Source organism: Chionomys nivalis, chromosome 11 (genome assembly GCF_950005125.1).
Source record: "Chionomys nivalis chromosome 11, mChiNiv1.1, whole genome shotgun sequence".
Taxonomy (NCBI): domain Eukaryota; kingdom Metazoa; phylum Chordata; class Mammalia; order Rodentia; family Cricetidae; genus Chionomys; species Chionomys nivalis.
The window spans coordinates 7,168,202-7,178,323 of NC_080096.1; positions in this window are offsets into that span (position 1 = coordinate 7,168,202).

Consider the following 10,122-nt stretch of genomic DNA (forward strand, 5'->3'; position numbering starts at 1 on the left):
TATTCCTGTGCCCTTTGGAAAGCCATTGCATACTAATTTTGCTTCTTACAGTGATAATGCTTTGTATTTTTTATTTTTTGGTTTTTCAGGACGGTTTCTCTGTGTAACCCTGTATGTCTTGGAACTCATTTTGTAGACCAGGCTGGCCTTGAACTCAGAGATCTGCCTACCTCTTCCCTCCACCCCTCAGTGCTTGGATTAAAGGTGTGTGCCACCACACCTGGCTTGTTTTATTATTTATTTGGTTTTTTGAGACAGGGTCTCACAGTGTGATCTTGGTTCACCTGGAACTCACTCTGTGGACCAGGCTGGCCTCAAACTCAGAGACCTGCCTACTTCTGCCTCCTGAGTGCTGGTATTAAAGGTGTTTGCCACTGAACCTGGTAATAAATCTCTTTAAAAAAAAAAAAAAGGCCATGGTGCGCCACAGGCTCCTTTCTGACATAACTGAGAAATACATATGGGGGCTGAAGAGATGGCTCAGTGGTTAAGAGCACTGGTTGTTCTTCCAGAGGTCCTGAGTTCAATTCCCAGCAACCATATGGTGGCTCATAACCATCTATAATAAGATCTGGTGCCCTCTTCTGGCGTGCAGGGATACATGCAGGCAGAACATACTATATACATAGTAAATAAACCTTAAAAAAAAAAAAAAAGAAAAAAAAAGAAATACATATGGTGCTATTGTTTGAAAGAGTTTTCTGCCAAATGTGTGAGCAGGTGTTTGTCTAAAAGAAGTGGGCAGGGGCTGGAGAAATGGCTCAGAGGTTAAGAGCATTGCCTGCTCTTCCAAAGGTCCTGAGTTCAATTCCCAGCAACCACATGGTGGCTCACAGCCATCTGTAATGAGGTCTGGTGCCCTCTCCTGGCCTGCAGGCATACACACAGAATATTGTATACATACTAAATAAATAAATAATAAAATGTAAAAAAAAAAAAAAGAAGTGGGCATTCTCTGAAAGCCCCTCTTTGTAGAACTACCCAAGATAACCAGTTGTGCGGGAGTCTGGGAAGGGTGGAGAGGGCAGTAATTTGACATTTGTAGTGAGCTTCCCCTTGTAAGCAGAACCCAGGTAAGGCCCATGGCATGGAAGGCTGAACCTAAGCAGAAGCAATGGCGTGGTCAGGTGTGGCAGTGCGCACCTGCAGTCTCAGTACTTGGGCGTTCCGGGCCGTGGCTGGGAATACAGCTCAGTTGACAGACTGCTTACTTAGCATGCACAAAGCCCTGAATTCAGTCTCCAGCAAGACATAGACTAGGTATGGTGGCACACCGCTCTGATCTCAGCCCCCAGGAAGTGTAAGGGCACAGGATTAGAGTTTATGCCTATCAAACTCCAGGTCAGCATCTTTATTTTTATTTATTTATTTTTTATTTATGCCCTGGCAGTGCTAAAGCCTGCACGGGCAGCCCGTATTTGGTGGTTCTGTTGAACTTGTCCGTATTGGGTTTCATGGTCTAAGATGATGAGGACAACTAACCAGATCTCATTACAGATGGTTTTGAGCCACCCTGTGGCTGCTGGGAATTGTGGCTCAGCCCAGCATACCCTACTAAAAACAAAAACAGTAGCCGGGCGGTGGTGGCGCACGCCTTTAATACCAGCACTCAGGAGGCAGAGGCAGGCGGATCTCTGTGAGTTCGAGACCAGCCTGGAGTTCCAGTTCCAGGAGACCCTACACTCATGGCAAAACACCAGAGAACATAAATTAAAAAAGAAAACGTGTGTGTATGTGTGTGTGTGTGTATGCATGTGCGCATAATGCGTTACAAGTGTGAAGGGTGCCTTAAAAACCTAGAGTAGTGCCAGGCGGTGGTGGCGCACGCCTTTAATCCCAGCACTCCGGGAGGCAGAGGCAGGCGGATCTCTGGGAGTTCAAGGCCAGCCTGGTCTACAAGTGGTAGTTCCGGGACGGGCACCAAAGCCACAGAGAAACCCTGTCTCAAAAAACCAAAAAACAAAAAAAAAACAACAACAAAAAAAAAACAACAACAACAAAAACTAGAGTGGTGGCTTAAGTAACCGGGTGGTGGTGGCACACACCTTTAATCCTAGCACTCAGGGGCAGGTGGATCTCTGTGAGTTCAAGGCCAGCCTGATCTACAAAGCAAGTTCCAGGACAGTCAGGACAATGTATAGAGACCCCCATCTCAAAAAAAAAAAAAAAAAAAAAAAAAGATTAAGAATAAGAAGGGGGAGGGGGCTGGCAAGATGGCTCAGCGGTTAAGAGCACTGGCTGCTCTTCCAGAGGTCCTGAGTTCAATTCCCAGCAAGCACATGGTGGCTCACAACTATAGTGCGGTTTCATGCCCTCTTCTGGAGTAAAGGTATACATAGATAGATGTAGGGGAGACCCAGCCAATCACCTTGCTAACAGGGGGCGGGGTCCCCCGAGGATATTTTTTACTTATAAAGATTGCGGGTGTGCTCCCAGCCGCCCCTTCTGTTTTCCTGTTCTCCGCTGGAACTTTGGTTCTGTGAGTCTTTCCCTAATTAAAGCTGAATATTTTATTATAATTTCCGTCTGCCGTTCATTTACGCCGTGACAGATAGGTACAGAAAGAGTACTCATATACATAAAGTGGGTTTTTTTTTTTGTTTTGTTTTGCTGGGCAGTGTTGGCACATGTGTTTAATCCCAGCACTTGGGAAGCAGAGGCAGGCAGATCTACAGAGCGAGTTCCAGGACTGGCTCCAAAGCTACACAGAGAAACCCTGTCTCAAAAAAAAAAAAAATAATAATAACAAGGGTGAGGGGGTAAGAGAACTGGGAGGTGTAGAGAAACATCTCTTAGTCTTCGGGGAAAATGCCTAGAGAAACCTCCAGAACAAAGAGGGTGCTATCCACAGCTTCTCGGGGTGATGGGATTAACGCCACATGGTTTAGTTCAGCATAGCACATGGAGGAGCCAGATACTGGTCAGGGCAGGACCGACAGTGACTATCTCTCCCAGGGAGGCATTGCCCCATCTCTTCAGGCTGTCACGGTAGGAAACAAAGCCAAGTGAGAGGTCAGAAGGAAGGCTAGACAGAGGGCATAGACTGCTCAGGGAACGACGGCACTCGGTGAGTCCTGCATCACACAGTAGGCTATCTCAATCCCTTAGGGAAGTCTCCAAGCAGATTCAGTCTGTGTTAAAGACAGAGCTAACATACATTTAAAACTGAGCGGAGCCGGGCGGTGGTGGCGCACGCCTTTAATCCCAGCACTCGGGAGGCAGAGGCAGGCGGATCTCTGTGAGTTCGAGGCCAGCCTGGTCTACAAGAGCTAGTTCCAGGACAGGCTCCAAAACCACAGAGAAACCCTGTCTCGAAAAACCGAAAAAAAAAAAAAAAAAAAACTGAGCGGGTTAGGCCATCAAGATATCAAGATGATCCAGCAGGTAAAGGTGCTTGCTACCCAGCCTGATGACCTGGGTTCTATCCCCAGTTTTCTTTTTTTTAAAGATTTATTTATTATGTATACAGTGTTCTGCTTGCATGTGCACGCCAAAAGAGGGCACCAGATCTCATTACAAATGGTTGTGAGCCACCTTGTGGTTGCTGAGAATTGAACCCAGGACCTCTGGAAGTACAGTCAGTGCTCTTAACCACTGAGCCATCTCTCCAGCCCTCTATCCCCAGTTTTCCACAAAGTAGGAGAGAACTAATAACTCCCACAAGCTGTCCTTTGACCTCTCTGCACACCTGGCACCCATGCCCACATATACAATCAAAATTAATGTAATTTAGGTTTTTTTTTTTTCTAATAAAACTAGGATGGGCATGGTGGTTCATGCTGTAATCCCAGCACTTATGGAGACTGAGACATGAAGATTTTCAATTCAAGACCTGTCTGGGTTATGTAGTGAAATTGTCATAGCGCTCACTGGGCACGCACCTCAGCAGGGCTGCAGCTTCCCGAGGTGGCAAGGACGGCAGAAGGTCTTTGTGGAGGTGAAGAAGACCTGGGCAGGCAGCCGGAGCAAGCGGCAGAGTGCTTCACTACATAGAGGTCAGGGAGAGGTCCCACAAAGAGGAAGAGGAGTGGATGGTCTTGGGGGTCTCCAAAGGGACACCTGACCACCAGAGTGAGGAAGTATCAAAGAGGAAGGATTCAGTTGCCACAGCCTGTGAGGCCGATGAGCCAGAAACAAGGACTGAGCAGTGACCACAGGCTTGGGCAACAGGAAAGGATGTCACCCATTACGTCACTATTCATTTCCGAACCAACTGAAAGAACAAGGTAGATGGAGACCACATCATTACTTTTTCATTGTTTCTTTATCGTTTGTGTGTAGAGGAAAGAGGACAATTTGAAGGAGTCCATTCTCTCCTACCAATGGGTCACGGGCATCAAATTCTAGGTTTTCAGGTTTGGTAGCAAGTGCCTTGACCCACTGAGTCGTCCTGCTGGCCCCAGTCACTGTTACTATTAATAAAACTTCTATTAAAAGATGCCAATTAGGTTTGGAGCAAATTCATCTAAATCTGAACCTCAGTAGCTGTGGAGTTGAGAGTTTGGAGCAGCTCTTTGTTGGTTTTGAAACAGGGTTTCCTGGAGCCCCAGGCTGGCCTTGAGCTTGCTACGTAGTTAAAGAGGGCCTTGACCTCCAGATCCTCACCTCCCAAGTGCCAGAAAAAGAGCAAGAGATCCCCTGGGATTGGGGTCGTGAGCCTTCTTGTGGGTTCTAGAATATTCCCAGGTCCTCTGGAAGAGCAGTAAGTGTTCTTAACTACCACTCCAACTCTTCAGCTCAAGGCTGACTTTGAACTTCTGACCCTCCTTCATCTACCTTCTGAGTGCTAGTGTTATTTTTCACAGACATGGTTCCCTCACTTCGGCCTTGTCTCTCCAGGCAGTGTCACAGAACTGCACTTTCTGGTGTTATTTCTATAGTTTTCGGGCCTTTTTAAAATTGATTTTGGTGTCATTTCTCAGGTACTTTTTCCCTATTGATTTATTGATTGATTTGTTGGCTGAGCTGACTGGCCAGGAAGCACTGGGATTACTTGGCTGGTACTCAGGCCCTCAAACCTGCCCAGGAAACACTTGACCAACTCAGCTACAGCCCAGCCCAGTTTTCTCTTAACCTTCTGCTTTTCAGTGGAGGAGATTTCATAACCTCCCTTTGTAACTACCTTGCCCCTGCAGAACCCTGAGTACCTTCACAAGCTCAGCCTTCTGGCTTAGAGATTCATATCCGTGTGTGTGTGTGTGTGTGTGAACTGCTTTCTCCCTATCCTGCCTCCAACCATTCAAGCTCAGTTACAATTACACAGCAAGTTTAGTGCAGAGCTGAAATGTTCAAGTCTGTACCAACTCATTGCTGACACACCCTCTTATGTAAGTCAAACAAAGGGCTCCGCCCTGGGAGGATTAATTGCTACAAGGGAGCAAGGGTTTTGGCTGTTGTGGAGTTTTGTTTTGAGGTTTTAGGCATTTAACCCAGGGCCTTGTCCTTACTTGCTAGGCAAATGCTCTACCCCAAAGTTGTATTCCCAACCTTTTTTTTTTTTTGGACGATCTCTGCCATTCATGTTAGCTTCGCCTTCAGCGCTCCTGCCACCGCCTGCAGAGGGCTGGCTGTTTCTGACCTTTTTCTTTTCTGTTTTGTTTCTCTGTAGCTTTGGAGCCTCCCCTGGAACTAGCTCTGTAGACCAGGCTGGCCTCGAACTCACAGAGATCCATCTGCCTCTGTCTCCCAAGTGCGGGAACTAAAGGTGTGCGCCACCATTGCCCATTGTTTCTGACCTTTCTTGATGTAGGTGATTAGGGCAAGCCAAAAAGTTGTTTGAAGTTTTAAGCATCACTGTCAGTGTGACCAGTGTCTCCAGGGCCACCGGCCTTGGTCTCATCTCTCTTAAGCCACTCCACTACCATTTCTCAACAATCCCAGGCAGCAGGAATGTTCTCCTCACTACCTTAACACAAAACTGGACAATCCAAGTAAGGGTTTAACAGTAGTAAACTAAGAAAAACAGCGATTTGATCACTATGTGTGCATAATGTCTATCTAAGGGTGACTTAGGGAAGTCCAAATGTTTAGTCACATTGACTCAGCATAATTCCTCCCTTGTTAAATCTCAGACTAGAGCAATCAATCCATTCCTGCGACAAACTGTGATGATGAACTACTGTTGGAAGTAAGCCCACAGAAGGAGGAAGAAGTTGCCACGGAGTTGAGAGGTGTGCCTGCCACCACGGTGCTCTTAAAAGAGCCATGTTTCTGCCAAATGGCTATTCTCCCAAACTTCACATTGAGAAATTCAATGCAGGCCTCCATTTGAAGTGAACTAAACTCTCCAATACACAGATGGAACCAGTTTTTTTTAACAGGATCACGTCTACTTACAACTTGTAAAACTGGCTCATAAGTAGACATGATCCTGTTAAGAGTCCAGGGCTTGGTCCCAACTGGGCCTGGGGTTAAAGTTCAGTTCCACCAACTGTTGGCTGACTTCAATTCCCTGAGCACCTCACACAAAAGTAAGAATTTTTTTTCCTAACTTAAAAAATTTATTTGTACTTACACGTATAGGTGTTTTGCCTGCCTGATGTCAGATCTTGGAGTTAAAAGACAGACAGATGTGAGCTGTCATGTGGGTGCTGGGAATTGAACCTGGGTCCTCTGGAAGAGTGGTCAGCTCTCTCAACCACTGAGCCATCTCTCCAGCTGGAGAGGTTGAATTTTTTTTTTCGAGATAAGTTTTCTCTGTGTTGCTTTGGAGTCTGTCCTAGAACTAGCTCTTATAGACCAGGCTGGCCTTGAACTCAGAGATCAGCCTGCCTCGGTCTCCAGAGTGACTGATTTTTTTTTTTTAACACAGTCTCACTACATAGCCCCAGTTGGCCTGGAACTCACTTTGTAGCTTAGGCTGACCTTGAACTTTCAGCAATCCTCCTGCCTCTGCCACCACATCCAGCTCTGCAAGGTGTTTATGGACTTGGCTCCTTTGTCTTTGTGTGTATGTGAGTTGGCAGTGCGGGAGACTGAACCCAGGGCTTTGTACCCATCGCTGGGTTATGCAAAACTCCCTCATTCTTTTGACCTCTGTGAGGCCTGCTCCTAGGATTTTTTTTTTTTTTTTTGGTTTTTCGAGACAGGGTTTCTTTGTGGTTTTGGAGCCTGTCCTGGAACTAGCTCTTGTAGACCAGGCTGGTCTCTCCTAGGATTTCTGAACTGGATTGGTCCTTATTTGCTATAATTCAGTCTGTGAGAGAGAAATGCCTGTGGTATCCAATACAGGAGTAATGGCGAAGTGTTCTAATCCTGCAGAGAAAGGCAGCCGACCCAGCTCCTCCCTGGTGGTGCAGATCCGACTCCTTCCCATTGGACTTAAGAGGACGGCCTTAAAGCTGGGTGTTGTGGCACAAGCTTGCAATCCCAGGAAGTGGAATTGAAGATTGCAAATTTGAGGCTAGCCTGAGCTACACAATAAGATGCTGCCTTAAAAAACTAGTAACTGGGGCTTGGAGAGAGGGCTCAGAGGTTAAGAGTTTGCCTGCTTTTCCAAAGGTCCTTAGTTCAATTCCCAGAAACCACATGGTGGCTCACAACCATCTGTAATGGGGTCTGGTGCCCTCTTCTGGACTGCAGGCATACACACAGACAGAATATTGTACACATAATAAATAAATATTCAAAAAAACTAAAAAAAAAAGAAAAGAAAAAGAAAAAACTAGTAACTAGGGCTGGAGAGATGGCTAAGTGGTTAAGAGGGCTGACTACTCTTCCAGAGGACCCAGGTTCAATTCCCAGCAACCACATGGTGACTCACAGCCATCTATGAGATCTGGTGCCCTCTTCTGGCCTGCAGGCACACATGGAAGGAATGTTGTACACATAAATAAATAAATAAATAAATAAATAAATAAATAAATAAATAAATAAATAAATCTTTAAAAAAAAAAAAACTAGCCGGGCAGTGGTGGCGCACGCCTTTAATCCCAGCACTCGGGAGGCAGAGGCAGGCGGATCTCTGTGAGTTCGAGGCCAGCCTGGTCTACAAGAGCTAGTTCCAGGACAGGCTCCAAAACCACAGAGAAACCCTGTCTCGAAACCCCCCCCCCAAAAAAAAAAAAACTAGTAATTGAGCCAGGTGGTGGTGGTACACGCCTTTAACCTAGCACTCGGGAGGCAGAGGCAGGCAGATCTCTGTGAATTTGAGGCCAGCCTGGTCTACAAAACGAGTCCCAGGACAGGCGCCAAAGCTATACAGAGAAACCCTATCTCAAAAAAACAAAAACCAAAAAAACCTTTCTTTTGGTGCTGATATTGTTCCCGCCAACATGTCCCTAAGACCCTCTGAGCATTCTGCAAGAAACTGGCACAAAGTGACACAGGACAAGAAGGGCAAGGGTTCTCTGTGTGACCAGGGAGAGCAGCATGACTACAGGAAACAGACTATGGTGGGCAGACAAAGTTGATTTCCACAAAAAAGCTAAAGAAGACCATGCTGAGACTGGAGGGTGCTGGCTAGGAAGAGATTCAAGCGTCTCACCCAGAAGGCAGTAAAAAGGGAAAGGGCCAAGTGATCCAGTTCTGAGCCAACAATAAAATCAGGAGCTTTTACTCATCTCAAAACAAACAAACAAACAAAAAGCACACCTTTAATCCCAGCACTTGGGAGTTAGAGGCAGGTAGATCTCAGAGTTCGAGATCCCCCTGGTCTACACAGTGAGTTCCAGGACAGCCAGGGCTGTTACACAGAGAAATCCTGTCTTAAAAAACCTAAATAAAAAAAGTTTACCCACACAAGCATCTCACCAGTGCTGGTGTGATGTAGTGATAAGGATTGCACCCAGGGCTCAGTACATGCCAGGCACACACTCTACCAACGGAGCCACACCTGCCCTGCCCTCCCCTCCATGTCTTTCTGTCTATTTCTGTGTCTCTGGCAGGTGACTGCTGTTCCCGTTTCTGTAGCCCCCTGTAAACAGCAACACAGTCAAGTTTGCCCCACTGGGAGCTGGTCAGTCTGTTATTTCCAAGAGGGGGTGGGGGACCAAGGCAGTACCATATGGGAGCTGGGAGCTGCTGCAGGATGTTCTCTGTTCTTATAGTCAACCCATTGTCTAGCTTGTGGAAGGCCCTGAGGGCCAAAATATAAAGCCAAGTTTCTGCTTTAATGTTTTGTTGTTTTGCTTGTCTGAGACAGGGTCTCAGTCATAGCCCTCATCTCCAGGCTTTTGATACAGGGTCTCAGTCAGAGCCCTCGTCTCCAGGCTTTTAAAATCTCTGTGGTGTTGGAGCTTGAACTTTATTTTCATTCTCACTTTGTAGTCTGGGGTGGCTTCAGACTCCCAGGGGTCCTCCTGCCTCAGCCTCCCAACTGCTGAGATGGCAGATAGGTATCAGAAAGCCCAGCCTTGTGAAGCCTTTGTTAAGCAGGCATGAAGGCCTGGGCTGAGATCCCCAGGACCCATGTAAAGCCAGAGCCTGAGCAGGAACTGGAACCCAGTGCTCCTACATGGACAGACAAGGAAAACAGTGATGAACCCCACCCCGCTGCTGCGATTATGGGTGTCCACTACACCTGATGCTGAGGATAGAACTCAGGCCTTTGCACCTGGTAGGGAAGCACTCTCTCAGCTGAACGACATGCTATGATCTCTCAGTTTAGATCAAAAAACACAGGCTGGCCAGGCGGTGGTGGTGGCGGCGGCGGCGCACGCCTTTAATCCCAGGAGGAAGAAGCCTGCAGATCTCTGAGTTCAAGGCCAGCCTGGTCCACACAAAGCGAGTTCCTGGACTGCCAGAGTTACACAAAGAAATCCTGTTTCGGAAAAACAAAAACAAACAAACAAAAAAGCCCAAAACAAACAAACCAAACAACAGTAACAAAACCACAGGCTCCTCTTCCAAAGGACCCAGGTTCCCCGTGGAGCGTAACAACTGTCTGTCAGTCCAATTGCAGGAGATCCCAAGCCCTCTTCTGACTTGCCTGAGCACCAGGCACGCACTAAGTGCATAGACATACATGCAGGCAAAAACCCATACACATGAAATAAAACAATAACTAAAAAAACCCCAAAAACCCTCGAGCCTCTCCTCCACTCCTCTCTCCTCTCCGTGCGTGTGGGCACACGAGCCACTGCTGCCGGGGGAGGTCAGAAGCCAACCTCGTGGACTTGGTTC